Raw genomic sequence first — 8,097 nt, 5'->3', positions numbered from 1 at the left:
TGCTACATTTTTCTTTCTTCCCAAAGACATCCGGCGTGCAATCAAGAAGCGCCGGCAGCCTCGCCAGTGACGAGCGGCCTTTGTTTGTCGCGGGCGCGCTGATGAATCCAAAGAGCGGCGCTTTATTGACGAGATGACGTCACCTCTCAAACTTGGTGCTGCTGAATGCTTTTGCCGCGAGTGCATGGCGGGCGCCTAAATGGCTGTGCCTAAAGAGGACGGTGGTGTGTTGCCATGGAAACAGGAATGGCACGACACTAATTGGCTGGACGTTGGTTGCTAGGTGCCTCCTGGTCCGCAGAAGCTAACAAAGGATGGATGGATGGATGGATGGATGGATGGATGGATGGATGGATGGATGGATGGATGGATGGATGGATGGATGGATGGATGGATGGATGGATGGATGGATGGATGGATGGATGGATGGATGGATGGATGGATGGATGGATGGATGGATGGATGGATGGATGGGAAAGTGGCTGTTGAGATTGTTGTGTACGCGTCACCACACTAGCAAGCCAAACAATTCTCTATTTGCAGTCACCATTGATGACATAATAATCGATACAAAACACCGTTGCCTTCATCGTCATGGAATCCAAATCTTATTTTGTTTCTGTCAAACTAAACAACATCATGCGAAAACTTGATTGCTCAACTCCAAATTTGAATCAGCGATAGCTTTATGTGTCCCTAAATGTAAGTTTGATGCTGATTTAAGAATGTCTTTACTTTTTTTCGAGCACGAACCCAAAATCAAAACTACAAATCAATAGGATAAAAAAAGACGTACTTGAAGAAATGTGCTTGGAACTGCTATTTTTCCATACCCACGAAAAGGGCAGCTATTTTTTTCTTTCTGGTCTCACGGCCTGTTGCTTTGTCACTTGACAGGTGGTCACTGGCGGACATTGGCGGGCTGCCGTTGCCACGGTAACTCCCTGCAATATGACCCGTTTGACGCCATTAATCAATGTTATTCTCTGCTGTCATTGTAGAGTCGGCGCAATCTCCGGCGCTCGGAATTGAGCTGGCTCTTTAGCGGCCCGCTTCAGCGCTTATTTCCCCCACCATCGCTCCTTGTCAGCGCACGTTGTTTGTCTGCCGTCATGGACATCAACGTTGCTTTGCTTTGTGGCACGGAACGGTTAATTGTGTGCTGGATATTCCGTCGGCCTCCGTCCTGACATGTCTTTGGCCGGCTTCCCCTCCCGCACAGCAGGCGGGAAGTCTTGCACTTCCGCCACATATTCCGACCTAGCTCCCCGCTCAGCGCGGCCTCCCTTTGCCCTCGCTTAGCGGGTGTATCGCACAACGAGGCGTTGTCGCCTCCTGCACGCCAGATTTGCTCATGTCAAGCGTGGTGAGCCTCTGTACACACAAGGGCAGCCTCGCATGACGGGCATCTCCTTGATTGTTGCACCTGCCCACCAACTGTGGCTAATATTCAGCGCCAAGCCTGCTCATGACGGTCCATCTTTTGTTTGCCGATGGCTGCCTGGAGCTTTTTGTGCTTTTTCTTTTGGATTTCTTTACTCACCGTCAGGTGGTCATGGCACGCACGCTCACCTGATGCCCCGTTCCTTCATTAAAAGATTGGTCAATAATTCGGGGATGCCAATACCGGCCGCCAAGACTTAAAGAGGACATCAAGTAAAACATTTTCTTGATAATAATTTGTGGTGTGCGATTGCTGGTTGCACTCTGCGCACGTCATGCTGATGGTCCCGCTTAACAAAGCAGCTTTGAAATTTGAAGTCGGGGCAGCCTGTTGCTTAAGCCGCATGCGCCAAACTCATTTTGGACAAGGTGGAGATGCAAGAAAATTGGGTTGATTATCATCGGTTCTCCGTGAGCAGCCATGTGGCCCGCATGTTGCCATGCCCTCCGCCCAATGCATGGCACAAAATGGCGGAGGCTGCGTCTGTTGCAAGGAAGACGGGAACACGGTCGGGCAGATGGAGGAGCGCACGGACTGCGTCTTTGCGTGTACGCGTCCTCCAGTGCCACTCGTGCAGACGTAAACACTTGCGCCTCTCTTGGCGCCGCCAGCGACGTCAACAAAAGAGGGAGGACGTTTTTCCTCCCGCAGGTGGAGTGTGACCTTCCTCTCGCTCTCTCGCTTTCATGCATCTGTCCACCCGCCCCTCCCCATCTCACTCATTGCACGCATCCCTGTCGTTTGGCGCTCAGCTGCGTGGCAGGTAATTTGCGCGCTATTGCAGATTAAAGTTTAATTAGTGAGCGAGGAGTCATTTGGGTCTCAGTTGAGCGGAATAAGGCAGTCGTGTACGTGTGTGTGTGCGTGCGTGTGTGTGTCCCTTCTGTTCACTCGCTCGCTCTCACACATCAAGGCGCATCACGGCGAAAGAGAAAGCGGGAGTGGGAGTCGCGGCTCCGATTCCCGCTTTCATCAACAAAGAACAAAGGATGGAGTCTTCCCCCTTTTTCCCCTTCATCTCTTCCTCCTCTTTTGCTCTCCTCCGCCTTCCGCTGGCTCACTTCCAGAGCCGCTTTCACTCTCACGTGTGTCGCCACCGCAGCGCAAAAACTTTAGCTCGCTTTCATGCACTTGTGACGGGCGATTGATGTATCAGCTGTCGCTTCTCATGCATCGCCGTCGTCCGTTCTCCTTCCAGACATGAGCATCTGCTTTTCAGGCGGCAGAGCGGGATGTTGTCATACGGGTAGCGCAGCAGTTGCCGCCTCATGCAGATGCGTGGCAACGTCAAGGCCTGGCCACGTGTTCAATTTTTCACTACCGTGAAGGAGCCTGAAAGACGGGCGGACCGTCGGGCATCTGGCAGCTACGCCCGAGGGCCAGTCTAGCCCTAACTGTGCAGTAGAAAACAGACGAGTCGCCTCAACAGCGCTACTCCAAATTTGGACAGTTTGGCCTTGACGGAGGTCTGCACTTCGCTGAGTGTCATTGTAGCCTTTTTCTTGTTTTTTCAATATTGCCCAGAGGAATGCTCACGCGCACACACACATGCACACACTCACTTACACAGCCGCTTTGAAGCGGACGGAGGGTGTTCTTTCAGCGCTGAAGACAACGGCGGCAAATCGATAGTCAGCGCCGGTGCGCGATAACGATCTCCGCATCTTGGTTCCGCACGCATCTGCCTGCTGCACTGCTGCAACTCCATCTCTGCCACCCCCCCTCCCACCCCCTCCTCCTGACCCTGAACACCTTCCCCATGCAAAGCGTCTCCACTTTGCTTCCCTTCAGCACTCTGGCCCGCGCTCCACAACCATCCTTTCCTCTTTCATCTCTTCCTCCCCCTTTCCCTTATATAACAAGTCACTTCCTGTCGTTTTTTTCTATCGCACCTTCCATATTTTACCTTTCTCGTCTCTCTGACCTGCTTTTTTTCGCTCTCTCGCTCGCTCGCTGACTGGCTGGCTGGCTGGCCGGCTCTTCCCAAAGCGTCAGCTCCAAAGACTTGCGGCGCCTTGGCTTCCCACGCTTCTCTCATAGTCGTATGTCTGTCACCCGTCTGTGTGTCTTGACGGCAAGCATGCAAAGGAATCGTCATTCTGAGCAGATGTGTGGCGGAATGAAAGCGCTCACCTTCCTGTCACTATTTCAGGCCCACACCTAAGCCCTGTCAAATAGAAAAGCAGTGATTTGGCGCCATCTTGTGGCTTTTTTTATGCTTAGGACCAAGGTCGACGTGAACGTAGGTGCTTCATTTTGACGGGCCAATTTGACTGCTTCCCAAAAAGTTTAAACTCTAAACGCAGCCAGTGGACGTGAAATTCCAAACTTAGCGAGTCCCTTCAGTCTGCTCTGCACACGATTCTGTCTTCCCCCCCTCATCTAATCTTCCTCCTGCTGCTTCACAATCTCCCTCGCTGATGGAATACCAAGTAGCTCTGCAGACCACATTGCAGGACCTCAGCTCCCTGGCGCGCCGCCAAGCGTGTGCGCCCAAGCGTGCCAGCGCACGGAAAGCCGGAAATTAGACAGAGAACGCCCGTCACTACGCGCTCTTCTACTTCTTCTTTTCCTTCTTTTTGCTTGTGTCGCTTTCCTCACATCTCAGGATGTGTCACTCTCTCTCTTTGTTGCGGAAGGTCAACAGGAGGCCCGCTTCACAAACACACACACAAGATGCAGAGGTAATCCTGGAAGCTTGAATTCATTTTCTAACAAAAACCAAAACTGACCCAAGACCGTCATCACCGACGTACACACAGCAAATAATGAGCAATCCTCATTCCGGTCACATGCCCAGGTAACCACGACAACATCCTCGCGCAGAGGGAGGCAAACCCAACCTGTGTGTGTGTGTGTGTGTGCGTGTGTGTGTGTGTGTGTGTGTGTGTGTGTGTGTGTGTGTGTGTGTGTGTGTGTGTGTGTGTGTGTGTGTGTGCCACCTCCGTCCTTCTCATCCCCGCCCGTCTGCGTGCGCCGTTACCATGTCAACAAAGGCAGGTTTAGTCCTTCAAAGGGCAGCTGCCCATTGGAGGTGACAACACCTCGAAAGATGTGGAAGGAGGGATGGAGGGAGTGGAGAAATGGAGGAAGAGGACGAAAGTGTTGCAATATTTTGGGGTTGGGGCAACCAACTGGCAAAAGCGTCATTTTTTGTGGTGGTGCCTTAAATACGAGTTCTATGTTGCACCCAGAAAGACCTTCTTGAGCCTCTGTGAATGTATTACGACATTTTTCTTCCTCGCAGAGCCAGGCCACTGGTCTTGTTACAGCCATACATAGCGATCAACACAAATCAATACAGGTTAATATATATAGTTTTTTTTTCATGTTATTAGATCAAACTTGACTGATGATGATGATTATGTATTTGAGCATGTTTTGAATGCGTGATAAACACGCCGACCTGTCATTGACACCCTGCGGCCAGATGTTCATCTTGCATGCTTTCTCCATGCTGCTAGCATACTGAGTGGCTCCCCCGTTGCCATGGCAACGACGCACTCCACTCTTTGTGTTGTTGTTATTGTGTCTGCTTTTGGATGGGGTCGCTTGGCGCTGTTTGTTCCTCCGCTAAAGGTCAGCAGGCATCGTCACGTTCAGAGACAGCGCAAAAGAAAAAGGTTGGCATTGTGTCCGCACTCACCTGTTCGGCATCTGCCGCCTGATCTCCACACAACAGATGTGTTGAAACAGCTACATCCGCAAAAAATTATCTCAGAGAAAACGGGAGCTAGATACTCAAACTAGTTTTTGTTGGTGTGTTGGTTCGACATTTTCGTGTGAAGTGTCATCCTCGTCAGCGTGAAAGCACAGTCATGTCTGTGAATGTAGATGAGTCATCCTCCACCCCACAGATGAGGCAATTGCATTTCTCACACACACACACACACACACACACACACACACACACACACACACACACACACACACACACACACACACACACACACACACACACACACACATGGGCAAACGCTAACCGCCGTGCCTCACACAACTAAAATGGTCTCTCAAAAATCGAGCGGCGCCAAGCTGCGTTTCCTCACGATTGGATGCCATTGAGGCGTTTCGGCCAGCCACTTCCGTCCGCCTCCAACAAATACCGCATTACTAGTTTTCATCAAGTCGAAGACGAGGAAGCGCTTGCTCCACTTTAATATCCCTTCAATAAGGCTTTGGGCCATGTTGGCAAAGATAGGCCGAATTGGAGGAAAAGAGGTGCAGTCCAGACGATGCTTTGTTTTCCAACATTTTTCTGTTGGGTGGCGAAATGGAATCGTTTGGATTCATCCATCAAGGCTCCAACTGTGTTTCAAGACTGAATGTACTGAGATTCTTTTGATGTTTGTGTAGTTGTTGATGAAAAATGTTACTGAAATGTGAATAGATCTCAAAACCTCAAATCCCTGTGGTCCCATTGGCTGGTTGTCAGGATCAGATCTGGATCTGTTCTGGATCCGTCACTTCTTGAGCGGCAGCCGGCTTTGGCACCTCATTTGCCATCCATCTGTCCGTTTGCGGCCATTCGATAGCCTCACCGCGCTCCTCTCGACGCGGCCGGACAGTTATTCTGTGCGACCCCGCCTGACATCCAGCCGTGTGCCATGACAACAGGACACTTACAAATGTCAGAGCAGATATTGGCTGAATCCATCTCCCGAGCGTCTCCCTTGGGGTCCTAACCTCCCCGCACTGCCTGGTCACACTGTCTGTCTGTCTGTGTTGCCAGTCTCCACCCAAGAAGTTCAGTTAAAGTTCAAGATTTCCGTGAGATAACCGTGTATCCTTCAACCATTTGATTTAATCAGCGTCTTGATTTTCATGCAGGGGCGGGTCTAGTTTTTTGTGGCTGAGATCGATGCCTCCCTCTTGGAGTCTTTTTTTTTTTTTTTTCAGCCTCCTTCCTAGCTCGTTTTACTCCTTGGTGTCAGAAGGATCACACTCGTGAATTAGGCGCTTCAAAATTTTGGAATAACACTATCACTAGCAGTTTTTGCTTTCTTTGGAGTCATACTGAGGCCAATTTAGAGCAGCACACACAAAACAAAGACACCTGCAATGTGTGACGCATGGAACCGATGTTGGTCGCCTTCCGCGGCCATGAATTTCACTTACTGCTGCCTTGGTCTGGAACACAGCCCCAGTGATGGAGGGGGGGATCATAGTAGTAAGCTGTGGAGAACACCACCTAGCAAGCAAAGTGGGTGCACTGATGAGGGGAGGTGTGTCTGTGTGTGTGTGTGTGTGTGTGTGTGTGTGTGTGTGTGTGTGTGTGTGTGTGTGTGTGTGTGTGCGTGCGTGTGTGTGTGTGTCTGTGTGTGTGTGTGTGTGTGTGTGTGTGTGCATGTGTGTGTGCATGTGTGCGTGTGTGTGTGTTATTTTTATGCACGTAATTCGAGAGGTGTTAGTGTTGACTGGTGAGAGGTTTGGTTTGCCACGTAGTTGATCCGCTTAGATGACTAGTGTTTCAGCCTGATATGTTGATGGGTGGAGTCTGTTTGCCTTATTTTTGATGGTACGTTGTTTGACTTGGACTGTGCTGATGAGCAAGTGTGTTTACGTTAGCTTCCAGGCCTGCTCCGCCTGCTCGCGATATGAAACGCATCTGCATGCACCATTAACAACAACGGGTGGTGAACGCGGCGCGGCACTCCATCCCTCCACCCTGGCGGCCGGGTACCCCTCCTGTCGGGGCAACGCGAATGGGTTTGCACACCTCCCCCAAACGCGCAGCCCTACCGGGTGCGTCGTTATATTTCACGCGCAGGACCGCTTTAAGGTCACCTTTTGTGTTGGGGTGTGCGTGTGGCAAAAGAAGATAAATCCCGTCTCAAAGCGCCTGTGAAGCTGATGCGATGAACGCGACCAAGGCGCCGAGAGAGGAGTGCAACTGTGTGGCAGCTCGCTACATTCTAAAGCATCCAGCTGAACAATCAGATTTTCTCCTCTCTTGCTTCTCGCCGTCGTCTCCACTCTCTGGCTTATTGATGTACGCTTATAGACCGGAATCTGCCGTCTGGAAGGGTCATCGCCGCGACGTTTTAGCCCAGGAAAGTGCTCGCGGTGTACACAAATGTTGCCCGAGAGGCTCGATGGCCTCGCCGAGTTGTGAGGCGTGCGCAGCCCACGGCAGTCAATTACGCACACGTCGGCCTCTTCCAGCAGGAGGGAAAGCTCATTACGGAGCTCACCTCGTTGTACCAGTGTGTGCAACGTACCATGTTGCATTGCATTACACTGCGTCGACCTGTCTAGTTTGTGTGTGTGCGTGCGTGCGTGTGTGTCCGTGTGTGTGTGTGTGTGTGTTCGTGTGCATGTGCATGTGCGTGTGCGTGTGCGCAAATTGCCCGTTTCAGACATGAATAATGGCAACGCGCATCTGGTGGCGCTTCCTGGGGCCGCTTGCAAGCTGGGGTATTGTGCGAGAGGCGGCAGGCTCGTACAGCACAGAAAAACACACGCTGACTGAGCTGAGAGCTTCGTCTCCTGGTGACTACGTCTCCTCGTCTTCCTCTTCTGTTGTGAAGCTGGATGGAGATTTGGAGCTTGAAACTGCAATTGAATTCCTTATACCAGCATCAGTGCAACGGAATCGGGATCGAACTGTGCCAATTAAGTGATTGAACTACCATCTATCGACTTATTGATTT

The 8,097-nt window shown here is 51.2% G+C and overlaps 1 protein-coding gene across 4 annotated transcripts in view; it reads left to right on the top strand.

Moving 5' to 3' along the window:
• rai1 (retinoic acid induced 1) overlaps positions 1–8,097 on the top strand; it is a 33,793-nt gene that overhangs the window by 15,753 nt on the left and 9,943 nt on the right. Inside the window, exon 1 of one of the 4 annotated variants that reach the window (XM_088358830.1) lies at positions 390–8,063. The exons of the other annotated variants lie outside the window; for them this stretch is intronic. The gene's annotated coding sequence lies outside the window, so the exon portion shown is untranslated. Of the gene's footprint in view, positions 1–389; positions 8,064–8,097 lie in introns of those variants that run through there. 4 annotated transcript variants of the gene reach the window in all.

Source organism: Syngnathus floridae, chromosome 17, assembly GCF_059516105.1.
Source record: "Syngnathus floridae isolate MCC-2025c chromosome 17, RoL_Sflo_1.0, whole genome shotgun sequence".
Taxonomy (NCBI): Eukaryota; Metazoa; Chordata; class Actinopteri; order Syngnathiformes; family Syngnathidae; genus Syngnathus; species Syngnathus floridae.
The sequence above is the reverse complement of the archived record's forward strand: the minus strand, read 5'-3'. Positions and strand labels throughout refer to the sequence as shown.